The sequence below is a fragment of the Gymnoscopelus braueri genome (genome assembly GCF_963280865.1).
Source record: "Gymnoscopelus braueri genome assembly, chromosome: 4".
Lineage (NCBI taxonomy): Eukaryota > Metazoa > Chordata > Actinopteri > Myctophiformes > Myctophidae > Gymnoscopelus > Gymnoscopelus braueri.
Window position 1 is genome coordinate 3,077,074 of NC_137605.1, and position 15,926 is coordinate 3,092,999.

General features: G+C 41.7%; 1 protein-coding gene across 2 annotated transcripts in view; it reads right to left on the reverse strand.

Annotated features, from left to right (window-relative positions):
• Positions 1-13,653, reverse strand: part of znf1035 (zinc finger protein 1035) — a 36,971-nt gene extending 23,318 nt beyond the window's left edge. The window contains exons 1-3 of one of the 2 annotated variants that reach the window (XM_080425346.1): positions 12,930-13,653; positions 7,415-7,482; positions 5,486-5,552 (exon numbers count right to left, since the gene is read on the reverse strand). The gene's annotated coding sequence lies outside the window, so the exon portion shown is untranslated. The remainder of the gene's footprint in view (positions 1-5,485; positions 5,553-7,414; positions 7,483-12,929) is intronic. The other variant, XM_080425347.1, reaches the window with a different exon arrangement.
• Positions 13,654-15,926: the final 2,273 nt, after the last annotated feature.

Here is a 15,926-nt window from a genome sequence, read left to right on the forward strand (position 1 = left end):
GAAAATGTCAAAAATAGTGTAAATAGCAGATCTGTAAGACGCGTTTTGAGCTTATAGATCGGCTATTTCCACTATTCATATTTATTTTTAAGTATAAAATAATCAAATATGTGTTATTTGTCATATCTGCCCTGTGCAAAGCTAAAGGCCAAACAGAAATGTAATTTTTATTCATAATGTTCCATTAATTTTCAACGACGGAAACGCATTTAAAATCGTTAATCGCAATTATTTGAATGATAATTAATCGTCAACTTAACCCATTGAGACCTGGAACGCATCTGTGTCACTTTAGATTTCTTTGGCTATTCAAAAATAGCAGATATACAAGCTCATAGCGCGGCACCGAGTGCCGCGCTATGAACTTGTAGATCTGCTATTTTTGAAAAATCGTGAAAAAATATTTTTCAGATTTTTTTTTTCAAAAAACTGTTAGAATTTAGAAAACATTTTTAAGAATCGCCTCAGGTCTTAATGGGTTAAATGTGTAAATGGTGACAGCCCTTCTAGACAACACTCCCAGGCGGGGCTTGCACTCAGTCAGGACTGCAGTGCAGACTCTCTCACCATTTCCTCTCCCCGTTTTCCTCCACACTCCTCTGTCCTCGTGTCGTTTCTGGAATAACTAAGAACGTTATTTAGATAGCATGATGTTTTTTTAGACAGATGCTAGGTTTGGTGTTGACCTGGTATCCTAGTTACTTGTTAGCACTTCACTGTTGTCTCTTCACTCCATTTACCTGAACATCTACCGTTTCTCGTTTGCTGACTAGCGTTCAGGACCATCTATTCCAATCTTGCACGTTGTAAATAGCTCAAATCTTTATTTTTAATATATATATACTTTTTTTATACTTTTTTTAAAGCGAAAGTTTTTAACTCAAATCTTCTGGGGATTTTACAAATGTCTTCTAAATCCTAACATTTTTTTTTTCCTAAAGTTTTATTTTATTTTATTTTTTTACTTATGTTGCTAGATTACCAATGGTTTCCAAACTTTTTTCATGTCAAGGACCCCAAAATAATATATATTTGCCCGCGGACGCCCTCCCATGTAAAAATGTTTTGTTCCAGGGACCCACAGAAGCGAAGATTTGAGTTAAAAATGTATATTATAAAATATTCGGAAAAAGGCTCACGATTAAAAAAAAAAAAAAAAGCAGATCTACAAGCTCATAGCGCGGCACTCGGTGCCGCGCTATGAGCTTGTAGATCTGCTATTTTTTTTTAATAGCCCAAAGAAATCTTAAAATGACACACAGATGTGTTCCAGGTCTTAAAGGGTTAAGTGTATTAGAACTATAGCTCAATATGACACAGCATTGAACTGAACACCACCCTTCTGTGTGAGGTAGAACTTATATGGCTGCTTATATAACTAACCTTTATATTTTACCCTCACTTATAATACTTCTACAATACATTATGATATGTGGTAGCTTGTAAGAGCCTAGATGTCTCCACTAGGCCTGACAGCTATTGTTTATGTTACAGCCTATCTTGTTGTGGTTCAGTTTGTCCTTGAAGCAGAGCTACGGTATAACTTAACTAACTATGATCTGATCCTTGTGCTCCGGGCAGAACTACCGTACCACCCATATTCTGTACAGACTGTGTGTCTAACGCAGGGTTTCTCAAAGTATGGGTGCCGTGTCGCAGTACACTTTGATAATATTTGGAATTTACCACTTAAACCACTCTATATTACTTAGTGAGACGGACCACCAAACCTTCCTGGCCAAAAATAGCCGATCTACAAGCTCACAACGCGTCGTCGCAACGTGGCGCGTTGTGAGCTTGCGGATCGGCTATTTCTGGCGAACGTTCCCCCCAGAATAGGGACGCTGTGGTTCAAGTGGTTAAAAGTATGCAAGTTATTTTCAATCTGCCGTAAATGGAAACTACTTTTCTCTCAGGTTTTCCTTGTGACACGTACTGTATCTTTAGGGGGAAGGATTTACATATTCATGTATAAATGTAAGGTTCTATAATTTAAAGTAACAGACAGTGTAATTCAGGGTGACCTGAGACAAAAGGGTTTGAGAACCACAGCTCTAACATGCTTCTCCATTACTTTTCAACGACGGAAACACATTTAAAATCGTTAATCGCAATTATTTGAATGATAATTAATCGTCAACTTAACCCATTGAGACCTGGAACGCATCTGTGTCACTTTAGATTTCTTTGGCTATTCAAAAATAGCAGATATACAAGCTCATAGCGCGGCACCGAGTGCCGCGCTATGAACTTGTAGATCTGCTATTTTTGAAAAATCGTGATAAAATATTTTTCAGATTTTTTTTTCAAAAAACTGTTAGAAAACATTTTCTCCTCTCCTCACGATAACATGTACATAAAGCATAACCCTCAACACCTAGAACATTGTCTCCACTCCTACTAGCCTCATCAATTGCTGATTAGGCTGCACTAGCCTTTCCTGCTTTCGTGTATTATGAGGTGCGGGTTTAAAATCAGCGCGGAGAGAATGCGCCTGATCCCATTGGTTCACCGATCTGTCCGTCAACCCCCTGCACTCTGGTTGGTTGGGGGGAAATGAAACACTTCCTATACCGGGTACACCGACGCGCTGGTCCAGGCTTTTATTTTTTAGCAGAACTAAACAATAAAAGCCTGGAGATCGAGGCTAAATGCCGATTGATCCAGAATTCCACGACTTCCAGATGCCTGGAGCATTACCGTAACATCTTCCCTCCCTGGAGTGGATCACATCCCTCCAGTTCTTACACTGGCTCCCTGTCTGTACAATCATTGACTTCAAAATACTACTGTTGGTTTTCAAAGCATTGAATGGTTTAGGGCCGAATTACATCTATGATCTTATATTAACTTCAGTGGTTCTCAAACATTTTCATGCCAAGGACCCCAGAATTAATACATATTAGCCCACAGACCCCCCAGATTGAAAAGATATGCCAGGGACCCCCAAAAGAGACAGATCTTTATGGCTATAGCAGCGATTCTAAAGTATTTTAATTTCAAGGAACCCAATCCATTTAATTCCATTTGTACACTCTCAGAGTTATAGACCTGTAAGGGTCCATTTGGTTCCATTTGTACACTCTCAGAGTTACAGACCTGTAAGGCTCCATTTGGTTCCATTTGTACACTCTCAGAGTTACAGACATGTAAGGGTCCATTTGGTTCCATTTGTTACACTCTCAGAGTTACAGACCTGTAAGGGTCCATTTGGTTCCATTTGTACGCTCTCAGAGTTACAGACCTGTAAGGCTCCATTTGGTTCCTGACTATCAATCATTTTGACCATAGGACCCCCTGGAACCCCCTCAAGGACCCCGGACCCCACTTTGAGAACTCCTGTCCTACATCCTGAACCATCCAGACATTCAGAAATAGCAGATCTACAAGCTCATAGTGCGGCACTCGGTGCGGCGCAATGAGCTTGTAGATCTGCTATTTTTGAAAAATCGTGACAACTTGTGCAGATCTTTGAATATATATATATATATATATTTTAAAACGAACATTTGTAACTCAAATCTTTGCTTCTTGGGGTCCCTGAAACTAAATATTTTGAGATGGGGGGTCCGCGGCCAAACACATATCATTTTGGGGGTCCTTGACATGAAAAGGTTTGAGAACCACTGGCGTAGGACAGGTCTGCTATCTGTCCCCAGAACCAGAACGAAAACGTGCAGAAGCAGCGTTCATCTGGAGCAAACCCGCAGAAAAACTGCAGCTCTGTTAACCCATTAAGACCTGGAACTGTCATTTTTAGATTTGAGCTAAAAAGCATTATTTTACACTTTGGGCTATTCAAAAATAGCAGATCTACAAGCTCATAGCGCGGCACCGAGTGCCGCGCTACGAGCTTGTAGATCTGCTATTTTTGAAAATTCGTGAAAATGTGTGCAAATCTTTGAATATATATATTTTTAAAGCGAACATTTTTAACTCAAATCTTTGCTTCTGGGGGTCCCTGGAACAACATATTTTGATGGGGGGTCCGCGGCCAAATACATATCATTTTGGGGGTCCTTGACATGAAAAGGTTTGAGAACCACTGGCGTAGGACAGGTCTGCTATCTGTCCCCAGAACCAGAACTAAAACGTGCAGAAGCAGCGTTCATCTGGAGCAAACCCCCAGAAAAACTGCAGCTCTGTTAAGGTGGACGCATGGCATGACACCATTTTGCTGGTCACCTTATCACCGCGGTGGTTTGCAAACTACAACATGACGTCACTGAGCCATGCAGGGGATAAGGTGACCACCGCTCACCCTGACACATCGCTCTGTTTTTACTGACCGACATCACCGGACTATGAGCGCCTAGTATCACAATCACCTTTTTAGGTGAAAACGTTTCCACCTAAAACATACATGGGCAACTGGCGGCCCCCACCTCCACTTAAATTAACTTAATGCGGCCCGTAGGTTAATACCGTAATACTGATATATTATTGATTTCAGCTGTCACAATTCCAAACATGCAAACATGACCCGCTTTAATTACTTCAGTCTATATTAGTAGCTGAATGAGTAGTATTACATTTCTGTTGTCTTTTTTATGTCCAATGTATTTGTATTTAAGTTCATAAAGTTAACATAAGTATAACTAAATGCATTTGAAATTAAAATAAAAATGATATTTTTCAGGAATCCAATTCAAAAATAGCAAAAAATAAATCTGGATTCCAATTCAAAAATAGCAAAAATAGCCGATCTACATGCTCAAAACGCGTCGCAGTGCGACGCGTTTTGAGCATGTAGATCGGCTATTTTTGCTACTTTTGTGTGACATAGAATGAATGGCGAAGTACGGCGTTAATTTACGAAGAAAGTTAAAATACGGAGCTAAGTGGTTTCTGCCCGACAGTATATACAATGTGGCCCCCTGGAGTGAAGTGTGGAAATATAGTGGCCCTCTACATCATCAAAGTTGCATCACCCCTGCCCTAAAAGGTGCAAAGGGTGATCACCTAAAATGGTCGCATGCAGCCACCTTTACCAACTCTCAGTTCTTTTGAATCAAAGCCAACACAAATATGGTGGAGAGGAAGTTATACAATAAACTTATTATTTGGTTTCTCTTTCTCTTTGCCGTAGCCTTCTATTGGGGTTTTTTAATCACTCTTCTGCACTGTAATTTTACACCATTTTGTTTTGCTTTTCCGTTTTTTTGTTAGAGTATTCAAATGTACTTTTATAATGGCTTCATTTTGCACTTGATCTTGATGTTCTGTGTATTCACGTCTTAATGCTAAATATGTAAAGCACTTTGAATTGCCTTGTTGAACGGTGTTATACAAATAAAACCTTTCCTTGACAACTTGCCTCCCTGCCGACTCACCGGATCACCATGGGCCAGATGTTCCATGACCTCACCATTTACACAGTATTACCAACTGTGTGTGTGTGAACATCTAGTCTAATCAAGCATAATAACTACAACTAAACCAAATGACAGAGGACGAACACTAACGCTCTCAATGCCATCTGTACCTGATGTCAACGCCTCCACTTCAGTCCCGATGTTGAGATGTAGAATTTCTTCTCCCGTCCCGTCAGCCTGCAGAGACAATGGTCCAATGTCATATTACTAAGTATGTGAGGAGCTATGACATTTCATTTGTAAATAACTCCCAAATACACCAAATAAAGTCTCACAACGGGTTGCATCTCTGTGCGCTTGTAGATCGGCTATTTGATATGCTTTTTTGGCACAAAATATCGGTAATCAATGTCTAGGACTCTCCAAAATTTCGGGATCGGACTGAAAGGTCTGCCATCGATTAGGCCTGTGGTTTTCAACCTTTTTCGTGCCAAGGACCCCTAAATTGATATACATTTGGCCGCGGACCCCCATCTGAAAATGCTTTGTGCCAGGGACCCCCAGAAGCAAAGATTTAAGTTAAAAGTTAACTAGTTAATTAAAAGTTAACTAGTTAAAAGAAAACCAGTGGTTTTCAACCAGTGTCCAGGGACCACTGGTTGAAAACCACTGGATTAGGCTACTGGATATAATAATTTCATCCCTCATGGTCACACGGGATCAATATCAGTCTTAGCTTCAGGGATTCCGTTAGCCGGTATTTACCGGCCATTGACCGGTAAAAGTTTTAATTGGCCGGTAATTATAAACACCACCGGCCACCGTGGCCGGTTGGGGAAATGGTGTCATTAGGCTATTTTATCATTTAATCCTATTATTAATATTATTATTTGGATAAAGTAGTTGGCTACAAACAACCATTAAAATCATAATCATTTAAAGTTTTTATCATGATCTGACTGTGGTTTAATTCCCGACAGCCTGCTTTGCTGCTGCTGCGCACTGCAGTAGTAGATTCGCCTATTCGTTGTACGATGGTGTCGCGCATTGAAAATATCAGAGCTACAAGCTCACAGCACGTTGCAACGCGCCGCGTTGTGAGCTTGTATGTGTGCTATTTTTGATACGCCACAAAACAGCTGATAGACACAGCTGTGTCTCCTCCTCATCAGCCAGCGTGGTTCGCTCGCGTGTGTTGATAAACAGAACCGGGATTTTCCGAGGTGATAGAATCTGAACCAAACCGGACCCAATTGTCGATAAAGGGACCCGAACACGTGTGGGTCGTGGATATTATGCAAGCACAGTGACTGTCTGTCTGCAATGGATAAAGTGGTGAAAGTTGGGCGACGGTGTTGCGCATGCATGGAAAGGCTCTGCCGCAGCTCGCCCCAAAACACCCTCGCCCCCATTTTTCAGGCGGACCAGCGGTTCTTGTATTCTTGTATTTGTTTTACTGAGGATAAGGGTAGAAATAGGTTTAGGATTAGGCATAGTTTTACTGAGGTTAAGATTAGGAATAAGGTTAGGTTTAGGCATAGTTTACTGATATGTTTAGGAATACCAGGCGAATACAGCCGGATTTTCCCCGGGGCGACTGTGTTTTGGGGCGAGGGGCGCAGCAGTTCACTCATGCCCACTTTATTCATTTCATTTTTGGCAAGCGACATCTCTGCATGATATAGTAGATCATATAATTTAGTTATCTATAAAAACAGGAACAGATTGCATCTGTGATAAAGTGGAAAGAAGCGCAGCTCTAAAGTAACAAGGTGTAATGATCAGTTGGGTGTATGCAGTGCAAACGCGCATGTGACGTTAATTATAATATATGGCCGGTAAATTTATTCTTTGTCCGGTAAAATATAATCCTGCCGGCCATGGTGGCCGGCCCAAAAAATGCCTAGCGGAAACCCTGCTTAGCTTGTCCAAATGATGGGCAAAAGTAACACCTGTAGTATCTCATTCATAATTCATGTCCACGTCCATTTTATGACCCAATAATATTATACCTATCATGCAAACAGTCATGCATAGTAAGTACAACAAACAAAAAACACACCACACACAAAAAGAGCAAAACATTCATATTTGTTTACCTTATTGTCAACAAGCATGCGCTTTAATCCAAACTTCGAAATGTTGAATGACTGTCACTCCTGTCAGCCTGCAAGACACAATGAACAAAATGCATTTTTACTAATGAGCACTTATGAAGTCAATTTCATTTGTAAATAACACACCAAAAGAAAGGAAAAAAATCGAGCACTGGTTTTAACAATAAAGTGGTAGCGTAATGTACTCCAAAAAGTTAAGAACGCATTCAAAGTGCCCTTTGTTTGTAACTCCATCTTTTTGCTGTAATGCATTATTTTCCTGTACGTGACACTTATTGGAACAATGCTAGGGATACCCGGGCATCAGTCTGAGGTGACTGCCCGTAGCACTTGCCCTAGCCTTGACGATGCACAGGATTATGCACAGGCTAAAATGTAACTTAGATAGCATGTTATTAAGTAGACAGATGTCAGGTCATTGTTGACCTGGTATCCTACAGTGTGTATAGTTTCAATGTAGGCTGATGATAGGTTCTTGGTTTACGTATGTATTACTTTATTATTAGATTACTATTTTTATGCATTTGATGTATTATGATGTATTATGATGTATTATGATGCATTATCTTGTATCCTTGCTTACTGTAAATCGCTCTGGATTAAGAGGGTCTGCTAAATGCCTAAACTGTAAACTGCCCTGCAAAATGTAGGAGAGCTGCTTTTGGACAATGTGCATTTTCAGTCAGAGCAGCACTCAAATGAAATATGAATTCTCATTCATATCAGAGTGCACAAGCTTCACCATTTTTTTAATCTGAACCTCTGTATGTGTAACACCTAAGAAGATTCAAACCTGGGTGTCCCATGTGGGAAACCAAACATTTACCGCTAGGCCAAGAGGGAACCACCCTTGGCCAGGAGAGAGATTAGACTTTTGGACTTCAGACTGAGCTACTCTGTAACGCTATATGCGTAAAGACAAGAACCAACAGATCTCTAACATGCGTGTCCCATTTTATGTTTGTGAACTTTGTTAACTGTATTGTTTTTAACCTTCGGTATATTGCTATTATTTTTTAGTATTTAACATCAACCGCAGACGCAAACTAAGCTACACAGCCAACTCTGGCCCGACAGTTCTGTTATGCATGGGCCCTGTTGAATATAATATAGATAAAATTAGGGATGCACCGAATGGGAAATTCTTGTCCGAAACCGAATATAGGAAAAAACGAATGGCCGAATATGATTATTTAAAATATATCTATATTATTTTTTAAACATTTTTTTGTACCATTGCTGTCATGCCCGTGCCTCTGTTGTACAGCTACATGATTATGGCAAAACTTATAATCACTATGGGTTCATATTGAGATCAGTTATAAAATATATATACATTCGTATTCTGTATTCGGCGTTAAAATCTATTCGACCGAATACCGAATATGCTTTTTTTGGCCATGTTCGGCCGAATATATTCGGTGCATCCCTAAATGAAATAATAAAAACACGACAAGACGGGAGGAAGCACCCGTCTATCCCAGAACTTAAAACACACACACACAGGTTAAAACAGGTCTAAATGGGTTATCTTGACTTGACCCAGCAGCTCCACCAGTCAATAGACCCGCCACCCCCCCCCCCCCCCCTCCCTAACTCAGGTCAAACTGAGTTAGACTTTATTTACAAATGCTAAAACCTGTGTCATCTTTACCTTTAGTTACTTCTGTAGCTAAAAAGGTAAAGATGACACAGGTTTTTCCTCTTCAAAATGTTAAACTTCTTTTGTGAAAGCAGGAGGTTTGCACTTTTTTTTATTCTGTTTAACCCATTAAGACCTGGAACGCATCTGTGTCACTTTAGAAGTCTTTGGCTATTCAAAAATAGCAGATCTACAAGCTCATAGCGCGGCACCGAGTGCCGCGCTATGAGCTTGTAGATCTGCTATTTTTGAAAAAAATCTTGGAATTTTTTTTTTTCAAATGTTTTCAAAATTTCAAAACTTTCAAAAAACCTCAGGTCTTAAAGGGTTAAGCACTTTAATTTGATAATGATCTGGTTTGTATCTCGTCTCTGTATTGCCTGGACGACCATGCAGTCTTATGCAAAGGTTAACATGTAATGTAGACAGCATGTTACGTAGACAGATGCCAGGTTCATTTGTTGACCTGGCTTCCTATATTTTGTATAGTTTTCAATCAATGTACAGATGATAATTTTTTTTTTAAATATTATACTGTTTAGACTGATGCTGGGTTCTTGGTTTACCTATGATAAATGGTGCATTTATATAGCGCTTTTATCCAAAGCACTATATATAGCCACTGCCGCCCCATTACTGAGGCACTCTACACTGTCTCTATGCATTTGAAGATTGTGTTTACCTTTTTTTTTTACTGTAAATCACTCTGGATAAAGAGTGTCTGCTAAATGCCTACATAAAAGTAAATTGTATTGAATGTAACATCTGTCTGTAACTTTGTTGAGTGTTGCTGCTGTCCAAACCATGTGTTTCTTGAGAACCTGACCTCAGGTCTCAATGAGAATTAACAATATAAATAAAAGGTGAAATAAATCAAACGTGTCCCATCTCTGCTGATGGCTGCTACGATGTCCCCTCATGAATAAACTTTGATCTCTCCTAGCAAAAAGTCAAAAGCCATTTTACTTTCACGATATCCAAACCCCTACAGCACTGATCTGATACTACTGTTATTATTATTATATTAATGTTACCCACACTATTGTATTATAGCTATACCATATGATTAATTAAAATACTACACAAAGTGTGAACTCTCATCTTGTCACGCAAGAAAACGATGTGTGTCTTCAGTTACTTATTTAAACGTCTACTATTCTTTGTTCAATAACTTATCCATTTGTAATTAATAGAGTACTATCCTAATGGTTTAAATCAGGGGTCTTCAACAGGGGGTCCGGGACCCCTAGGGGGTCCTCAGAGTTACTACAGGGGGTCCGCCAAAACTTAGTGTGATATGATTTTCTTTTTTACCTTAACCACTCCAACCCTCGCATCCCTTTTCTGAGGAGAACTTAAGCCAAGAATAGCAGATCTACAAGCTGACGACGACTCGCAGATCTGCTATTTTTGGCAAAGAGCTATCGGTGTAGAGGGAAAAAAGAGCAGACCACGTAAACAAAAAAAGTTGCATCTGAAACAAAATTTTATACAATATAGAGGAGGGGGTCCCTGCTTCATCTCTCTCTCAGTTAGGGGGTCCTTGGGCTGAAAACATTGACTCATTAAGACCTGGAACGCATCTGTGTCACTTTAGATTTCTTTGGCTATTCAAGAATAGCAGATCTACAAGCTCATAGCGCGGCACCGAGTGAGCTTGTAGATCTGCTATTTTTGAAAAATCGTTTAAATATTTTTTTCCAAAAAACTGTTAAGGTTTAGAAAATGTTTAGAAGCGGCCTCAGGGGTTAATGGGTTAAATGACAATCAGACACAAATACATATTTTCCTTTTTGATTACTACTCGTTAATATGATGTTTATGCATAGTATTGTATAATTGTCTGTCGCTAAATGTTCCTATGAATTGAGTACAAAGAACCCCAATGGAAACAAGCCATGGTGCTTTCTTGGGTTTCACTGTTTTTGTATTGAACTGTACTTTCTTTTTTTTTGTTGCAAACTGTTAATAACACATTCAATCAATCAAACACCTCGCTTGTGTTAACCCATTAAGACCTGAGGCCGATTCTACCAAATGTCTTCTAAATCCTAGCTATTTTTTGGAGAAAGAATAATGGTGTCACTATGCCAGTGGTCCTCAAACTTTTTCATGTCAAGGACCCCCAAAATGTATGTAATGTATTTGGCCACGGACCCCCCATCTCAAAATATTTTTGTTCCAGGGACCCCCCAGAAGCAAAGATTTGAGTTACAAATGTTCGCGTTAAAACACTATATATATATATATTCAAAGATTTGCACACATTTTCACAAAATAGCAGATCTACAAGCTCGTAGCGCGGCACTCGGTGCCGCGCTATGAGCTTGTAGATCTGCTATTTTTGAATAGCTAATAGCTAACTTCACAAATGACCATAACTACCAATGTTAACCTGATAGACATGAGTCCATGCACAACGACATCTGTACCAGTCACTGGGTTGTAAAGTAACTAAGTACATTTACTCCAATTTTGGGGTACTTTTACTTTACAGGAGTATCTGTTTACTTCTACTCCACTACATCTCAGAGGCAAATATTATACTTTTACTCCACTACAATTGACAACTTTAGTTACTGGTTACTTTGTAATTACAAAACATACATTAACCACTTCAGCCCTATATATACATTTCGACCATTTGAAATTGTGAGCTTGTAGATCTGCTATTTTCAAAAGACTTATACATTTGAAAACTTATAAAATGGGACATTCTGCATCATTCTACTTTTGGTACTTTAAGTACATTTTGATACCAATACTTTTACTCAAGTACATTTAGAATTCCAGACTTTTACTTGTAACAGAGTATTTCTACATTGCAGTACTGATACGTTTACTTAAGTAAAGAATTAAGAGTACTTTTCCCAGCACTGCTAACAAACAGTACATGATGTTGTTTTAGCTCGTTAGCTACCGTTAGCCAGAAGGCAGTGTTGCCAGGTTGTGCGAGAGAAACAAGCAACCAGGTCTATGAAAACAAGCCCAAAAAGGAGCGACTATAATAAGCCACATGAGCATTTTAAACCTATATTTGGCTATTAAAAGCCAATCTACAAGCTCGCGACGCGTTGTGAGCTTGTAGATCTGCGATTTTCAAAAGAAATCTTGAAATAAAATGTGCAATATTTCTTTGAAACATTCTAACACAAATAGGCTACATATTAATTTGAGGGGGTTCATGACATTAAAATATTTGAGAAACCACTGGTTTAAATAATAATTACAAAATGTAAAAGCAAGCCCAAATAAGCAAGCAATAAGCAACCCGCAACGACCAAATATTTACAAGCAACTTTACAGCAGAAAAACAAGCCCCACCGTCGCTTACAATAAGCGGACATGGCAACCCTGGTTGTTCGCCAGAAGGACAGTAATAATACATTATGTGGAATTAATCTCCGTGCTAAACATTACGTCAACAACAATACAGTCCAGTATAGTTACACTGGTGTCATTTCGATGAATTGAATACACAGCTAGGACCACAATGGAAACAAGAAGCCATATATATATATAGAGAGCTTTCTTGGGGTTCAATCCTTTTAGCATTTTATTTGTATTGTATTAAACTGTACCTCCTGTGCTTTCCCCCCCAAACTGTTAATAACGTATTAAATCCATCATGGACGGTACAGCCACTACAACGCGCTGATCTGACACAAAGTAGCGGCTTTGCTGCTGAATCTGACACAATGTAACGGAGGCTAACTTAGCACCTAGCTACATGTGTAAAGCTAGCATGTAGCTAGGCTAGGCTAGGCTAGGCTAGGCTAGCACGACTCATAATGTCTTCGGCTAGGGTACCGTAGTATCTCTAGACCCTCTCCACCATGGAGCCTCTGATCTTACCAGATATAAGCTGCTTCTTCCTTGGCGTGGTTTATATGGTGTCTCCGTCTCTATGGCTCACCAAGCCAACGTGTTCTTCAATAAGAAGTCTTATTATTTGCCTCTCTTTCAAAAAAATAACAGGGAAACAAAAGATCCCTTGGTTTTTTTTTTTCTGGAGGATTTTTTCTCTTTCTTTTTTTTTCTCTCTCTCTTTTTTTTTCTCTCTTTTCTTACCAAGCAGCAATGTGCCCGTAATGACTCGGTCTGCGCCTTTACACAACTGCGCCGATATAACCAATAACAAGGTAGGAGATCGTGGCCAGAGCCCGCCCCCTCCACGTCCTGGGGTTGTCAGTCAATCACTCATCAGTACAACAACACGACGTACGGCTTGGTCTGGTTTCTTCTGGTCACCCTCACCGGATGATCATCATCACGACCTCTTCCGGTGAGCCGACTGCGGCAGACTAGAGCCAGTCTGGTGCCCTGGTGGCGTCCTGTGAGTACTGCAGGACGACTGCTGCTGCTGCTGGTGCAATGGCTGCCTGAGAGGAGAGGAGAGCCCCGGTCCAGGTGCAAGTCCGGTCCCTCCACTGTCTGTCTGTCTGTCTGTGCAACACCTCGTTTGGGGGGTGGTGGTGGTGGTGGTGGTGGTGGTGGTGAGGGGTAAGATATCAGATAAGTCTGGGCATTGTGCGTGTTCACTTCTCAGGCCCGCTCTCTTGTGACAGACAGTGTGCTGCCTGTGGACACCGTGTGGTTGCAAAGGGTTAATGTTCTGCTGCTGCTGTCGACACAGATCCACCATTTTGGGAGCAACAAGAACGTGGAGGGTTGCAAGAAGGAGGCGGCAGCTACAAGATGGTGGTTTCTCCACTGCTCTGATGTGCTGCCTGATAGGGAACCTGCACTCTCAGGTTCTGTGGTTCTGTTGAATGCTGCACCGATTTCAGAGGAAAATAAATGGTATATTCACAATGTATATCATTGCTTTTTTCGAAGGGCCGGGTGAAAGGACTTAGTTGCTCAACTTTTACTATATTGTATTCCTTAATGTATTTGATGCATTTTAAATCGGCTCACGGGTATTTCCCCCGAAAGGTCCTTTGATGTTGTACATGAGAGAAGCTTTAATCAAGTGTTAATTAACAGCGAAAAATTGTTTCCAGATTTCAGTTTGACTCAAGGTAATGAAATAACAGAAAGAGAAAGGGAAAGAGAGGAACTGTGGAAAAAGCATGGATGACACTGCCCCCCTCATGGGAGTTGAGGGCTCTACAAGTCAAGAGTGCAAACAAACTTGGGCTCCTTCTGTTCTGATCATGGTTGTGGGAGCAAGGGGTGTCTGGTTGGTGTTGAGCACTGGGTTTCTAACGTTTTAATTTCAAGGACCCCCATAACTCTGAGTGTACCAAGTGGAACCAAATGGACCAATGGACCCGTAAGGGGTCCATTTGGTTCCCATTTGTACACTCTAAGGGTCCATTTGGAACCCCCTCAAGGAACCCTGAGGGTCCCCGAACCCCACTTTGAGAACCACTGTCGTAGAGCAGGGGTGTCGAACACATTTCGGGTCACAGGCCAGATTGGGCAAAATGCGACCTAATGCGGGACGGACCCATTGTGCGGAAGCGTGCATACTACCACAGCTATCACTGCCTTTGTTTTTTTTCCAACACACTGTCTCAGTCTCTGCTGTAACTACAGTGCCTTTGCGCCATAGAGGAAAAGGACTTGACCTCCACGGCAGAGACCCAGGGTTACACTTCCTGCCAGCCCGACAAACACAATTGGAAGTATTTGCGGGTGAGAAGGTGTGGCAGGGTAGCTCTGCCTGAAGCCCAAAAGCTACCGTTCTCTCCCCTGGCCAAGGGGGAATTTCCTCAGGGGGGGGGGGGGGGTTAGATGCTTGGTTTCCTATGCGGGAGACCTGGGTTCGAGTCTCGGGTGTTAAATTGTGTTTCCCGGGGTGGGGGTGGGGGGGTCAAAGCAGCAGAGCAACTCAGCCTGAAGCCCAAAAGCATTAATATCTCCCTGGCCAAGGGGCGGATTCCCTCTTGCTGTTTGGCTTCTCACGCGGGAGACCCGGGTTCGAATCTTTTTTAAGGCAGTTATAAAGGCAGCAGGGACGTGTGTCCATGTTGTTGCACTGGCGACTCCTACTGGTTGGTCGAGGTGCCTGTTCAGTGAGAGAAACTCTGTGTAGGAGGAGGTAGTCGACACCTTCCCCACCCCAGCTGTGGGGGTTGGCAGCGACCACAGTAACACAGAGAGAATTGGCTCTGTGTCGTCCCCCCCCCCCCCCCCCCCATTTTTGCGGAGGAGCTGGGAAAGAACACCCAAACAAACGCTTGTAAGAGCAACTTGCACCCTTTGGTTGCCAACTCACAGGAAATAGGTAGGCTATTGTTATCGTAAAAAAGACCATTTCAACGGGTGGTGCAGGGATAAAGTTCCTGGCCGCCACTGTGGACACTAGGATTCGAACCCTCCACGGTGCATCTGGCTAGACAGGCAGTCCAACAAACATTTGGCTATGTTCGTGGATGGGAAGCCAGTTGGGGGGGGGTGATCTGGGGCAGCCATAGCTTAGCGGGTAGAAAGGCCGCCTGGTAATCAGAAGGTAACCGATGCGCCTCCTCGTCTGCCGATGTTGAAGTGTCAAAGTGTCCTGGAGCAAGATACTTAACCCTTAACAGCTCCCCCTGAGCGCTCATCATGACCATCTGAGCAGCCATCAGCTGGGTGAAGCCGAAACGTTTCCCTCACGGGATTATCAAAGGTCATCCATCCGGACCATCTCTGTTGCTGCTCTAGCGACTCCTACAGGTTGATGGGGGCACCTTCAGCCGAGAGCAGGCACCTTCAGCCGAGGGCAGAATTGGGAAGAGTAGCATGTTCCTCCACATGTGTTACGCTATCCCAGTGAAACTACTCTCAGTCAGGTGGAAAGAAGTGTCTGGTGATGTCTCGTGTATCGGAGGAGACGTAGTCGTCTACACCCTACCCAAGACC